General features: G+C 43.6%; 1 long non-coding RNA gene and 1 pseudogene across 1 annotated transcript; one reads left to right on the top strand and one right to left on the bottom strand.

Moving 5' to 3' along the window:
* Window positions 1–467: 467 nt before the first annotated feature.
* LOC139437632 (uncharacterized) lies at window positions 468–9581 on the bottom strand. The gene is made up of 3 exons (XR_011647507.1): window positions 9463–9581; window positions 1607–1732; window positions 468–1032 (listed from the first exon to the last, which is right to left on the bottom strand). It is a non-coding gene; the product is annotated as an uncharacterized lncRNA (long non-coding RNA).
* LOC101446554 (eukaryotic translation initiation factor 2A-like) lies at window positions 1838–4570 on the top strand (annotated as a pseudogene).
* Window positions 9582–14543: the final 4962 nt, after the last annotated feature.

Raw genomic sequence — 14543 nt, 5'->3', positions numbered from 1 at the left:
GATGCAAGGTTTCTTTTCTGGGTGACAAAGTCTTCTAAAAGTAGACTGTGGTGATGCATAAATCTGTGAATATGGTAAATACCACTGGATTGTACATTTTCAATAGGTAAATTGTATGGTTTATGAATTACATCTTAATCAAGCTGCTAAAAATAAAAAGGACATGATAGTCTGCTTTGTGCATCAAAATGAATAATTTTAATTGCTCAAAAACATTAAATCTATAGTAATCCATTAGTTACAGAAAAAAGAAAATGTGCAATAGGCCTTATTTAATGTGGTTCTTAAGTCAACTCCTTACTTTAAAAATTCTGACTTGAAGGTAAAGAATTAAGCCTTTGTCCTATCTTCCCAGCACTGATGATTTTTAGCAACTTTAAATCTTATTGTATTGGATAATGCTATTTTGGCTAAGTAGGTAAATCTTCTTAGTTTTGAGATATATCCTAAAGGGGAAGAAGATCATAACATCTGTAAGCGACCTTAAAGCATATAAATACAAAAATAATTTTTAAGATTCAATATATTTATTATCATGAAAAGCAAAAATAAACTTTTTCAGTTGTTCTATTGCATAGTGGACAAGGTAATACAGTATTAAATTTAACAATTTGGTAAAACTGGGAAAAATTGGAAAAGGTTATCACAAATCACCTATGAAGTATTAAAATATTATTTTCACATATCCCCAGGTATAAAAAGCATCCAGGAGTGGAAAACATCAGAGCAGAGCGCTGTGCACTATAGGTTAAAAGCGTGGGAAGCAATGAGTGACAGCAGAAGCCCACGGGTCAGCAGGAGTGTGCTCAAGATTCCAAGCTCCGCCCAGATGCTGATAGAGAACGCGTCCTTTCACTCAGATGAAATGAAGGCAAAGGAAGACAAGCTGGAGAGGATACTCCTTATTTAACTCACCTGTAAGGCCTGTTGTCCTACCCCTCCTGTGTAAGGCTCTCTGAGGCTGGGTGAGCCATGGCTCTTTTCCTTGCTCCAGGTGAGCAATCAGAACTGGTTTGGAAGGAGGTGCTGCTGCTTTAAAACACAATAAAATTATAAGCAGAGTCTTAGAAGTCAGTTTCAGCCTCAGGGCAGGCAGGGGAGGTGAGGAGGGTAGTTCCTGGGCAAGCTGCGTGGAAGGTACAGGATCCCAGGAAAAAGTATCAGATGGAAGCCGCAAGAAAGCCAGAGACACATTGAGAGGCAAATTGTTATATAAAGGGAAACAAGATTTCTTACCCTCTGTTAGAGGATGGAAAATTGCCACAGAGGGGAAACATACATTTGTTTCCTAGGAACAAGTCTGAGGGACACAAAGGGGCTGGGTTCCCTCAAGATAATTGGAAAGTTCAACGCTAAGTTGAGGGTAACAAGACAGAGCTTAAACTTTAAGCACTGCTATACGCAAAGGACAACCTCTTAGGCAGGTGGGAAGGGGGGGGGCAGCTTTCATGAGGAAAAAGAAGGAAAGAAAGCCCCTTAGAGGACAAAGAGACCCAGGGCTCTTTACACATGGCAATCCCTGAGAGTGCCATTTGGGATCAGCTACTAGTTACAAGACCCCTTGAAACTCGGGGCACCCAGGCAGAGAACAGAGAAAGGGGCTTACCCAGGAAGGCCACAGCCCCGAGGTTCCCAGCATCACACCCCTGTACAGGGCCTCCTGAGCAGGCATCAGGCTGGGCCACTCCTTCTCAGTGAAGGACGCGGCCACATCCTCAAAAGCCACCGATTCCTGAAACAACAAGTTCCTGCTCTCTCAGGACTTCGGTGGTGAAAAAAAAAAAGTCAAATGAAAGGCCTAGGAAGGGCACCCACAAGGATCTGTATTTAGTACCTCATGTGCCTGAAGGGTTTCTGTGCAGAATATGAAAGGTGTGGAACAGAGGACACAAAATTAAAGGCAGCCAGCCAGAGTTCAGCATGCTTTCCCAGTTAGAAACAAATACATTTCCACTACGAGCTCCCAAACGCATGTGAATGCCACCTGCCCTACAGGAGCTGAGCTTGGGCCTAAGCATGACAGAACATTACAGGAGAACCAACCCCTGGATGTGGCTGTCACCTTACGTCTAAGCTCCTCCCCACTTTGTATATATTTTGGTGATTATTTGGACTGCTCATATTACTGCCATTTCCCAATTCTGCTTCCATTCCAATTCTTCCTTCTTCTTGTCTCCTCACCTACTAGCCCAGGCACAAAGCTCTCAGATCTACCAATAACCACCCTCCCTCCCTCACCACGTACTTCTTTCCCCTGCAGAGAGGTAGTGAGGTTAGAAAGACGTAGGGAAATATTGCTTACTTGGAAAAAGGCTAGCACCAACTGGATATACAAGGCTCAAGATGAGCTTGAAAAGAAGGCTACTGAAAGTTTCCAAACACTTGAGTAGGAGCTCAACCCTCTTTTTCAGAAAAAGAGCTCTAGAGTATGGAGTGGTGCCAGGGCAAAGACAGACGACTAGATCTGCAGAATTGAAAAGGGAGTTTAAAAACAAATGCAGGCAGCTCTTTCCAGGACAAGGGGGCACCATCTACCAACCCCTGGTGAGGATCAGAAGGACTCAAATGTTGAATGAACCACCACATGTACAGGAAATGTGATGTTTCCAAGGGAATCGGGGGAGGCGGGGGGTGGAGGACAGCAAAGTCCTTTAGTAAGGACAGATCTTCTTTGTCTGGGGCAATGGAGAAAAAGTAAATATTACTGATGTCACTAACAAGGGACTACTGCATTCCTTCAACCTCCCAAAGGCAGTCTGCCTTGAGTTCTTGCCAGAAAATACTGTCCTAGCAACATGGCAGCCTTATACTACTTCTAAATGTGACACAGTTTATGATGTGAAAACTGTGTTTAAATCTTTCATCCAGAAAATAAAGCAAAATTCCTGGGAAGAAGATGAAACAATTTGAACCCAAAATGTTAACAATGAAGTTCACTTCTTTGAAAACAAAAATTTCAATACAAATGCAAATAAATTGCATTTGCAATATATTTTGTGTTATCACCTGGACCCCAACTATACAAGGTGGCTGTCTTGTTAGAAGTAAAGATACATCTTCCTTTGTTAGATTATATCAATACCCCAACTTTGTTGTGTAGCTTTAGCCAATAAAAATTTATTTAAGGCTGATAAGGTTACAATGCTATGGAATAAAAAAGCTACTGCTGTGTTAGCAACAGCTAGTACAGACGCTGATAAGTATGATCTGCCTACTATCGGGAACAAACACTGCACTAAATTGCAACAAATGGAACAAGTGCTGTAGTGCAATTATTAAAAATGGTTCCATTTATGATATAGTTTGAAATTCTAGTTCTACTAAATTTTGTGCTGTTTATGGTTTTATGTCTGCTAAAGCTACAATTTTCAACTTGATATGTGAGCCTGTGTTCGACTTTGGAACTTGTCCTTGTAATTTAGCCTACTATAGCACTCATGGCATACATATTAGTACTAGCTGGATCTGACCAACTGAAGAGGCAAAGAAAGTATGGGATATATATTTTTTTAATGGCGGCCTCTAATTCCACATACTTTGCTTGTAGCCTGATAGCATATTTTAACTTCAACATGTGCCTCAAGGTTACATACTAATAATAGGTCTGAGACTTAGCATTCTCCTGGCTCTATCTTGCACAAGTTGATGTGTGATCAACTGCAGAAACATGTCAGATTACTTGGCAGCCATTTTTGGGTGAAATATTTCCAGCAAAAACAATAATTTACCAAGCAGTAGCAAGTGAAGTACCCAGTGAGGAACCTAATGTGACAACAGCCTATAGACCCCCAGTTTTAAGAAATAAGCCATTCACCAATTATAAGCTACACGAGGACAAAAATAAAAAACCACAAGCAGGAAATGATAAGCAATTAAAAAAATAAAAGGAAGGCCTAACAGCTAAGAAAGCTGCAGAGCAGGAGGCAAGAAGTGACAGTGTTAGCACCTACTCCTACCCCGAAGAGCACACCATGAAATACACGCTCACAGTCAACTTCTAAAGACCCTAAAATAGACAAAATATCAAGAACCTAAAGAAGAAACTGAGGGAAACGGACTTGGCCCAGTGGTTAGGGCATCCGTCTACCACATGGGAGGTCCGCGGTTCAAACCCCGGGCCTCCTTGACCTGTGTGGAGCTGGCCCATGCGCAGTGCTGATGCGCGCAAGGAGTGCCGCCCCACGCAGGGGTGTCCGCCACGTAGGGGAGTCCCACGCACAAGGAGTGCGCCCCTGAGGAGAGCTGCCCAGCGCGAAAGAAAGTGCAGTCTGCCCAGGAATGGTGCCACCCACACTTCCCGTGCTGCTGACGACAACAGAAGCCGACAAAGAAACAAGATGCAGCAAATAGACACAGAGAACAGACAACCCGGGGAGCAGGGGGGGGGGGGGGGGCGGGGAGTTAAATAAATAAATCTTAAAAAAAAAAAAAAGAAGAAACTGAAAGCATTTGAACAAATGAAAGAAAAAACAGCAACTAGAAAACAGCTAGAAAAAAAAATCAGTTGGAGAAAATTTTAAAAGAGACAACCCTTCTCCAGAAGCTGGAAGATCTGGAATTGGATATTTAAAGCTTCACAGAAAGCAAGTTAGTCACCAGAAATCAATACGAACACATCCTTTGCTAAACCCATTGGTGCACACAGAATATCCACGTGCCTACACTTAATGCTCATTTACATTTTAACTACCCAAGATTCTGCATATGTGTGAAATTATTTAATTTGTTAAATCAAATTTTCCTGTCAATACATGATTTAGAAAAGATAAATGAATTTTTTAGCTAAGCTTGACACATTGAAAGACAAATGTCTTTTTCTGGGTGGGTGGGTAGGGAACAGCATTCACCATACAAACAAAAGCATTTTAAATTAAATCAAAAATAAAAACACAGACCCAAGACATATGGTCACCTAATATGATGAAGTAAGCAATGCAATCAAGAGGGGGAAAGACTTTTCAATAAAAAGTCCTTTGTCAGCTAGACAGATACATGGCGGGGGGGAAAAAAGAAATTAGAACCATACCTCACATTCTTAACTTGAGATTAATCACAAAAATGATTCTTAATTTCTCATTTCTTAAATGAGAACTCTAAAACAATAAATCCTCTAGAAGATAACACAGAATATCTTCATGACCTTGGAGTAAGCAAAGATTTCTTACACAAGACAAACATTAATGATAAAAGAAAAAATGCATATACTAGACTTCACTAAAAATAAGAAATTCTATTTATCAAAGGACAGCATTAAGAGAGTGAAAAAGCAAGCCACAGACCGGAAGAAGAAATTTCATAATATAAATACCTAACAAACGACTCATATCCATAAAACATAAATAACTATTACTACAAAAAAGACACAATGCAATAAAAAATGAGAAAAATACCTGAATTGACACTTCACATAAGAGGATATCCATGAAGCCAGTAAAAATATGAAATGGTGTTTTAAACAGTTTTAAACACCACTGCTTACTAGGGAAAAGGAAATTTTAAAACCCCAATGAGATTCCAGGAACTAAAGGTAACAAGTGCTGGTGAGGATGAGGAGCAGCTAGAACATTCACACACTGTGGGCAGAACTGGAACAACCCGTTTGGAAAATGGTTAAGTAGAATCTACTAAAACTAACCAAATATGTACCCTATGACCTAGTAATTTCACTGCTAGAGATACCCCCAAGAGAAAGGAATGCATATGTCCATCTAAAGACATACACGAGTATGTAGAAGTATGTTCATTTCATTCTTTTTTTTGAAGTAAATTTATTTCAAATTCAAAAAATAAAATAACAGACAAAAGGCAGCTTAACAACTTATGGAAGCATTACTCAAAAAAATTCTGTCCAGGCACTTTTATTTAATCTAATCCTAAAAACAAACTCAATTGCATTCTTATTCATAGTAGTCCAACACTGGAAACAACCAAGATGTCCATCTATGTAGAATGAATAAATGAGATATAATCATTAATGGAAAATTACTCAGTAATAAAAAAAAACTGCTATGTGCAACAAATATGGTAGTTCACAGACATAATGTCAAGCAAAAGAAGAAAGATACAAGAGTACATCTATTTATATGAAGTTCAAGGATAGGCAAAACTAATTTACAGTGACAGAGGTCAAGACAGTGGTCAACCTTGGAGGGTACTGCCTAGGAGGGGCATAACAGGGCTTTCTGGGGTGCTGATAATGTTCTTATGACTTGATTCAGGGGTGGTCACACAGGTGGGTATATTTATAAAAAGTGAGCTATAGGGGGAAGCAGCTGTGGCTCAATCAGATGAGCTCCCATCTACCATATGGGAGGCCCTCGGTCCCACGCCTCCTTGTGAAGGCGGGCTCGCCTGCACGCTACAGAGAGCCACCCAGCCCGCAGATGTTGTGGAGAGCCGACTCAGCAAGGTGACCAACGAAAAGAAGGGAGACAAGCGAGAACACAGAAGAGCCCACAGCGAATGGACACAGGGAGCAGACAGCAAAGCAAGCCACAAGGGGGAGGGGAAATAAAATAATTAAAAATACAGACACAGAAGAACGTACAGCGAATGGACAAAGAAAGCAGACAGCACGCAAAAAGCTGCAAAGGAGGGCAGGGGGACGTGAGCTATACACTTAAGATTTGTACTGTATATCATACCTCAATGATAGTCAACTTATGCATTTATATTTACATATATGTACATATATACATGTTGAGAAATAAAAAGCATAACCTTGCAGAAAAAATATCTAACAAGCCACTCTTGCCCCCACGTCTGTAAATCAGCCTGAGAACATGACCTTCACAGGAGAATTTCAAACAAACGACTCCTGCCCCCTGCTTCTGGAATCTAACAAACCACTCCTGTATCCCTTTCTGTAAATCAGCCCACAAAAGCACGGCCTTGCACCTGCATTCTGCTTCTGTAACTCCACTTGCAAAATTTCGCCTAGCAACATGTTAGCCAATGAGGAAAAGTCATGCTGATCCCACATAAAATCCTATGTAAACCTATGAAAACTGAAAAACGGGGCTCAGAATTTGGAGACTGACTCTCCTCTGAGCCCGCGCATAATAAATCAGTTCCTCTGCATCTCCAAGTGTCGTTTTGGGTTTCTCTGTCATTCAGAATTCCTGGCTTTGCTGCAACATACACACATGTATATATGTGGCGTGTGTGGATATATAAATCCTGCTGGTTAATACAGACCACTGTATCTTTAGCTTCAGGCACTGGTTCACTAAAGTGAAGCTGAACTCAGCTCTGTAGAAAGGAGATGAAATGCAGCTCACCTGGGGACTGGCAGCTGTCATCATCTAGTCTCTTTTATTCCTGTCTTGGAGGAAAGTAAAATTCTCAGGAACTGAATGTAAAGAAACAAACATTCTTGACTAGAGTGATACTGACCATAACTCCTGCATACCACCTCTGCCCTGTCCTGTTTAGAAGGCTATGTAAAATACTATTCATCAGCTATTGATCATGAGTGACAATGCTAGGCTCACAGAGGTGCGATAGCAGGCATACAGAGGAGTGCACAAAGGAAGCAGAGGTCACCCCAGGAACTAATCTGGCAAGAGCTCAGATGTGTGAGAAAACTGTAATTTTCAATTATCCAGAAAATACATAGAAGGACAAAAGACAGAAAGAAACTAGAGTGAAATTTATGGGCTGAGAAGCTGGAGTTCCAAAAGGTTATGGGAGATCCCTAGAATCCACAGAAGTTTTTCCTTCTATGTTATGTAAGATATATAGGATGGTTTCTGTGATTCAAAGTGATAAAGTCAAAATGGAATTTGAAAATAGTTTATTAGAATTATCTTGATGTCTCCCTACTACTGTTTTCATTCCTCTACACACACAGATTGATTATAAGATGTTCATTCAATTTTATAATGGGATGGCAGTGAGAAGAAAAACACTCCTATATTAAACAAACTCATCGATTTCATAATGTGACCCAAATATTACAAGTTCCAATATTACAGTATGGGTAAAATTAAAGCAATTTTATTTCTAAATGAATTCCAGCTCCCATTCTGGCTCAGTTAATAGTTAATCATAGGTAGCAGACCTTCTACATTCAATACAGTGAATCTGTGAGGCACACTCTTTAACGGCAAAACCTAAAATACAAATAGCTGCCATCAGTTAGATCAGACATACTTAACAAGCATAAAAGTGCTTGTACTCATAGACCTTAAAGACAACTTCCAAGTCCCATTTCTGCAGGTGGACATAAATCTTTGGGTCTGAAATCAACATCAGACAAGAACTCTGTGGAGGTACACTGGTCCTCCCTCTACTGACCCTTAGTGAATGCAGAAAGCCATCCAGGGAGAAGCTGAAGTTTTCAGGGAAACAGCTGTCAGGAGAGGCTCGAAACCACAGGCTTTCCAATAAAGAGAAACAGCAGTTACACAAGTGTAAATAGAAGGACTCTTAAAAGAAATAAAAATGTAAACCTACACAGGGAACGCTGCTAAATTCATGGATGGTTTCTGCCCAAGAGAAATAAAAGCAGTGAACCATACTGAGTAAATAGGCACCCCTTGTAGCTCTTAAACCTTGAAGCTGTCACATTTTGTAATAAATGTTCCTTATCATGGACACTTAACAAGATTGACATATTAGACAAAAGGACTTAAGCAAACAGGTCTGATCTGCGCAGCTGACAAGCTGTGTGAAATGCAAATCCCTTGGAAGCAGAACAGCAGAGGCTACCCTACATAAAAACTCCCAGTTTCCTGTGGGGGGTCATAGCTATGGAATTAAACAAGTCCGGGTAGGGAACAGATTACGACCCAGCACATTGCACAAACAGTGCAGACCAAGCGCTTAATCTGATTATGAATCTTGAGAATTAGGTTAATACAGTGAAAAGCGAATGTAATGAGAGAAGTGAAATGAAAGGTGTAAGTAAAGCTAGCTCGAGAATTATTTCCTTATCTTCAATACTGTACAGGGGATATCTACACATTAGACATAGAAGGTATTTGATGGGTAAGACCCATTATGAAATTTTGGAGTAAACATCATATGAGCCATTCTAAATCCCAGGACTCCACGTTCTCCAAGTTTTAGACTAAGTAGATTCCATCCTGAGAGAAAAACAAACATTTCAGTGTTCTGGAAACGATTAAGCTGCCGGGTTGGCTTTACACCATGCCACGGGAATAAACTGATCCAAATTCCCGGTGCCACCTCAAAAGGAAGAGAGTGGTGCGCAGGCCGAGGGGTGGCAAGAACGGGGTCCTGGGGCGACCGCGGGGCGCGTTGGCGCCAGCGCGGCCTGCAGGACGGACAGTTAAAACTGTGAGGACCTCGATGCCGTCTTTCAAGTCTGTCTTGTCCCCGGGTCTACACGGGCTACAGGCTGGCTAGGAGTCAGGAAGAGAGGGTGGCGGGGACGCCCGGTCTCAGGCGGTGGCCGCAGAGGCCGCGCCCGCCTCCCTCGGGGCCTGACTCACTCACCGGGGAGGGGCGGCCTCTGCAGCTTTCCAGCCAGCAGAGTTTGGGGTACCAAGAGACGCTCCCCACAATTCCAACTCTCAGGCATTAAAAACAAGACGACCGCGCCGGAAATACGTCATCACACCGCTAAGCTAACCCTTCCGGGACTTCTCTAGGAATCCCGGAAGACCCCACATCTCGGTGGTTTCCTCCCGTTAACCCGGAGACCAGCCTGAGGAAAGCGGCGGGCGGGCGGGCGGACGAGACCCGTCCTGAGGGGCGGAGCCAGGCCTTCCTCCACGTGACTCGAAAGGAGGTGGGCGTTGAAGCCGAGGCAAAGCGCGGGGCCACTAATCTCTTGGCTGCGGCTCGGGGCGGGGCCTGCCCGACCAATGAGCAGCGAGGCCTGGGTAGCCCCGCCCTCACCCGGGAGGCGGAAGCCGGGCCACGTGGGCAGGTGCAGCCAGAGCCAGCGCCTTCCCACCGGTTCCTCGCGTGCTGCTGGGACCCTCCCCTTGAGGTCTGGAGGAAGAGGACTCAGGGGCCTGGTGGGAGGTCTGAGGGAGGGGCCCTTGAGGAGACAGGCGGGACCACCCCCAGAGAACCGCCTGCGGGGGAGGCAGAGCGGCCGCCCAGGTGCCAGCAGGTGGGGGCACACGGCGTGAGGACATTTGCTGCCACCTGCACTGCCCTGGGGTGCTGCAGACCAGAGGCAGCAGGGTGGACCGAACTCAGATGGACAAGAGCGGACACAGGCCCACGGGTGGGGCTCGCGCCCCGGGGTTGGCCCTGACCCTGTTCCTGACTTAGGGGAGTTGCCCCAAACCAGTGTCAGTTCATTCTGGTGCCCAATCGCATGTGCTTCCTGGAACGGAGGCCCCGCCCAGGGCCCTCGGACAGTGTGACAAGGGAGTTCTAGCCCTCGCAGGCCACCCGGTCCACCCCACACTGAGCGGAAGGTCAGACGGTGCCCCAAAGGGGAGAGACAGGGTCCAGAGCCCACAGAATTCCCAGGCTGCTCTTGGAGCATTTCACTGGACAGCGCTGTTGGCCCTGGACTTTAAAAATGTAGAGGAAGGCACTCCAAAGTGCAGGGTCCTCTGAGCTGATGCCCTGCGGCGGAACCCTGCTTTTCTAGGCCTGCCGGTGGTATTGGGCATGCATATGAGTCCACGTCCAGAGACTTGCACATACCATTTCAACAAAATGGTCAGAAGTTGGTCACGTGTCCAAACCTACTTAAAAGGGTAACTGGGACATTCAGCAGTTTCTATGGAAGCAGAAGAAAACGGATACTGAGAGACAGGTAGCAGTGCCATACCCTAACTGCCAGATAGGCTGCAAAAGGGAGTACTTAACTTTACCACAGTCTGTAATGAAAAACAGCAACAGAGAAAGTGCTGGGAATGGCCACAATAACCCATCGGGCAACTCAGCACATATTAGGGAAAAGTAGCCCCTCTGAACAGATGCAATGTCCTGGGTGCCTGACATGGCACATGGAACAAAGGATGGCTTTCAGCTCCCTATTTTCCCCTTAGGTCAGTGGCCCTTGTAAGAGCACAATTACCGTAACCATAGGTGGGCCGAAGAATGCATGTGGGGTCAGCCAACCTGCATTGCCTGTCACTCCACCCCCTTGTCAACTATTTGGTGCTCCTTCCACACATTTCTCCACAGTAATACAATATGTAAAAACACAGAGGCTCTGACCTCTGCCTCCTCCACACACTGAGAAAGCCATACCCTGGACAGGCGCTACCTCTCTGTGCCACAACTGGGCAAATATTCCTGGGGAGAAAGTTTGGGTCAAGGTGGGATTCGTGTTATGGCCTCCTCTCTCTCTCTCCCTCTCAGAGATTATCATGTTGTCTTGGTTGCTCCTGGATGTCTGCAAACCGTTGTTTTACCTACATTTTCTAGGATTTATTGTCTTTCTATTGTGGGAGAATAAGTCCAACACCAACTACTTAATCAGGGCCAGTACTGAAAGTCCCTTTTCTTTATTTTTCAGTATTTTTAAACTGGTCCTTTTCTTGGTTTGCCACAGGGATGCTGATGCCTACTACCAGAAATGGATTGGCTTTTATGGTGGGCATTTTATTTAGGGTAAAAGCCTCTAGTTCCAAGGCCATGAAATGTCCAAATCAAGGTATCAGCGAGGATATTTTCTTAGGGTCCTGCCACTGGCGAAGCAAGATGGCCATTGACCTCTGCTGAGTTCCCTGCCTTCCCCTCCAGAATCTGCGATCCTCCATAGATGAACTGTGGGGACCAGGCACAGGGCTTGTCAACTCGAGTTGCTCCATGGGCCCAGCCTCTTGGGAGCTTTGTGCTCAAGCTTTGGCTGCTAGTAATCCGAGTCCACTCTCATGGCAGGATCAAAAAAGGCAGAGGGAAGCAATGTAGCTCAAGTGATTGAGCTCCCACCTACCGAGTTCAGTTCCCAGTGCCTACTGGAGAAGATGAGCAAGATAGTGAGCTGACATGACAGGCTGGTGCATGAGCTGACGCAACAAGATGATGCAACCAGAAGACAGAGAGGAGAGACAATGGGAGAGACAACAAAGCAGGAAGCAGAGGTGGTTCAAGCAACTGAGCACCTCTATCTCACATGGGAGGTCCCAGGATTGGTTCCCAGTGCCTCCTAAAGAGAAGGCAAGTACACAGTGAATGAACACAGAGAGAGACAGCGAATGCAAACAATGGAGGGAGGGATAAATAAATAAAATATATATTTTTTAAAAGGCAGAACTCCCTTTTCCTGTGTATCTCTTTCTCTGTGTCTTCGATTATATAAAGCTCCATTAAGAGGGTAGAGACTCAACATGGGTCATTCCTCACTGATACAGTCCAATCAAAACCAATCTAATCAAGTGATCTAAAGTGAATCTAATGTAATAAAGGGTACCACACACACAGAGATAGATTAGTTCAAAAATACCATCTATTTTGGGGATTCATCAAATTCAAACTGTCACAGTCCTTTTTCTCAGTTGATGCAGAAAAAGCATTTGACGAATTTCAGCACCCCTTCTTGAAAACAAATATTTTAAGAATTAGGAATAGACAAGAACTTCCTCAACATGATTAAAGGGCATATATGAAAAAGCTTATTGGTAACATAATTCTCTAGGGCGAAAGACTGAAAACTTCCTCTAAGATCAGGAACAAGACAAGAATGCCCACTGTCACCACTGTCATTCAACACTGTGCTAGAAGTTCTGAAAACAGGCAAGAAAAAGAAATAAAAGGCAACCAAATTTGAAAGGAAGAAGTAAAATATTCCCTATTGCAGACAACATGATCCTGCATATAGAAAAGCCCAAATATTGACAACAAAGCTACTAGAGCCAGTAAACTAATTCAGCAATATGGATGGGTACAAGATGGACATGTAAAAATCAGCAGTATCTCTATACACCTTTAACAATAGTAATTAAAAGAATCAGATATCAGGAAGCAGATGTGGCTCAAGTGATTGGGCTCCCATCTACCATGAGGGAGGTCCAGGATTCAATTTCCAGAGCCTCCAGGTGAAGGCGAGCTGGCCTGCACAGGAGTGCTGGCCTGCATGGAAGCCGGCCCAAGTGGAGAGCTGGTGCAGCAAGATGACACAACAAAAAGAGACACCGAGGAGAGACAATAAGAGACGCAGCAGACCAGCGAGTGAGGTGGCGCAAGAGATTGAGCACCTCTCTCCCACTCAGGAAGGTCCCAGGGTTGGTTCCCACTGTCACCTAAAGAGAAGACAAGCAGACACAGAAGAACACACAGTGAATGGACACAGAGAGCAGACAATGTGGGGGTGAAGGGGGGGGATTGATTAATTTTTTAAAAAAGAAATATCTAGGAATAAATCTAACCAAGATGAAAGGACTGCAAAACTGCTAAAAGAAATCAAAGACCTAAATAAATGAAAGAATATTGCATGCCCATGGATCACATGATTAAATATTGTCAAGATGTCAATTCTACCCAAAGGATTTACAGATTCAACGCAATCCCAATCAAAATTCCAATAGTCAGTTTGTCCCCACAAGGGTGGTTGCAAGAGGATCTCAGAAGAGCTTGGTCGGGAGGCTCACCCAGGCAGGAGACGGGCTCCTGCGTGCCCCTCCACGCGCTCTCACCCCACGCCCTTTGCCCCCCGCAGAGGAGTGCCTGCTGCCGCCCCACCCAAAAAGGAGTCAGAGTTCACCGATGCCACCGTGCCTAAGAAAAAAGGTAAAGAGGTAAAAATGATGTAGAGGTAAGAATGAGAATGAATCTGAAATAAAGAGAGCTGATGTTGAAAGAGGATGGACAAGAATATGCCCAGGTAATGAAAATGCTGGGAAATGGACAATCAGAAGCAGTAGGTTTTGATGGTGTAAAGAGGTTATGTCACATGAGAGGGAAACTGAGAAAAAAAGGAGCGTATAAATAATAAATACCTCAGCCAATATATTGCTTGGTCTACGAGACTGCCAGGATAGCAGAGCCGATGTAGTTTTAGAATACAGCGCAGATGAAGCTAGAAGTCTGAAGGCATGTGAGAGCTTCCAGGGCATGGTAAAACCAAGGAAACAGATACTTTCGGTCCTGTTGATGATAACGAAATCCAGTTTGATGACACTGGAGATAATGATGAAAACACATCTAAATTAAACTCAACATTGTACATTCCAGTTTTCTGAGGATTGTTCTGCATTTTGGATTTTGATTGTGACCCCTAAAAAAAGATGAAAATTTCATTAGAATGAGTACAACTTGTTAAAGCAGACTGGTATGTTTTTAAGGTATTTGTGTTTCTTTAAAATTGACAATGCTGAATTATATTAAGTGAAATGCTAACCCCACTTTTTTCTTTTCATGTAATGGAACTTATGGGTAAAAGACCCACAATATATGCCTAAAAAAGAAGAAAAAATTGTATCACTGCCTTTTCTACATTTGCCCTACACTCATTATGGATTATGACTAAGCCCTTGTTTTGAGTAGTCTGTTGAATGTATAGAATCTTTCTGTATATTCCAGTTACCTAGATGGTCTCTTGAGATTTTGATGCAATTTAAGGGGGGGGGCAGGGAACAGGAATCTGCATTTGAAGTCAAAATGAG

Source organism: Dasypus novemcinctus, chromosome 26, assembly GCF_030445035.2.
Source record: "Dasypus novemcinctus isolate mDasNov1 chromosome 26, mDasNov1.1.hap2, whole genome shotgun sequence".
In the NCBI taxonomy this organism is placed as follows: Eukaryota; Metazoa; Chordata; class Mammalia; order Cingulata; family Dasypodidae; genus Dasypus; species Dasypus novemcinctus.
This window is presented reverse-complemented; position numbering and strand designations above follow the sequence as displayed.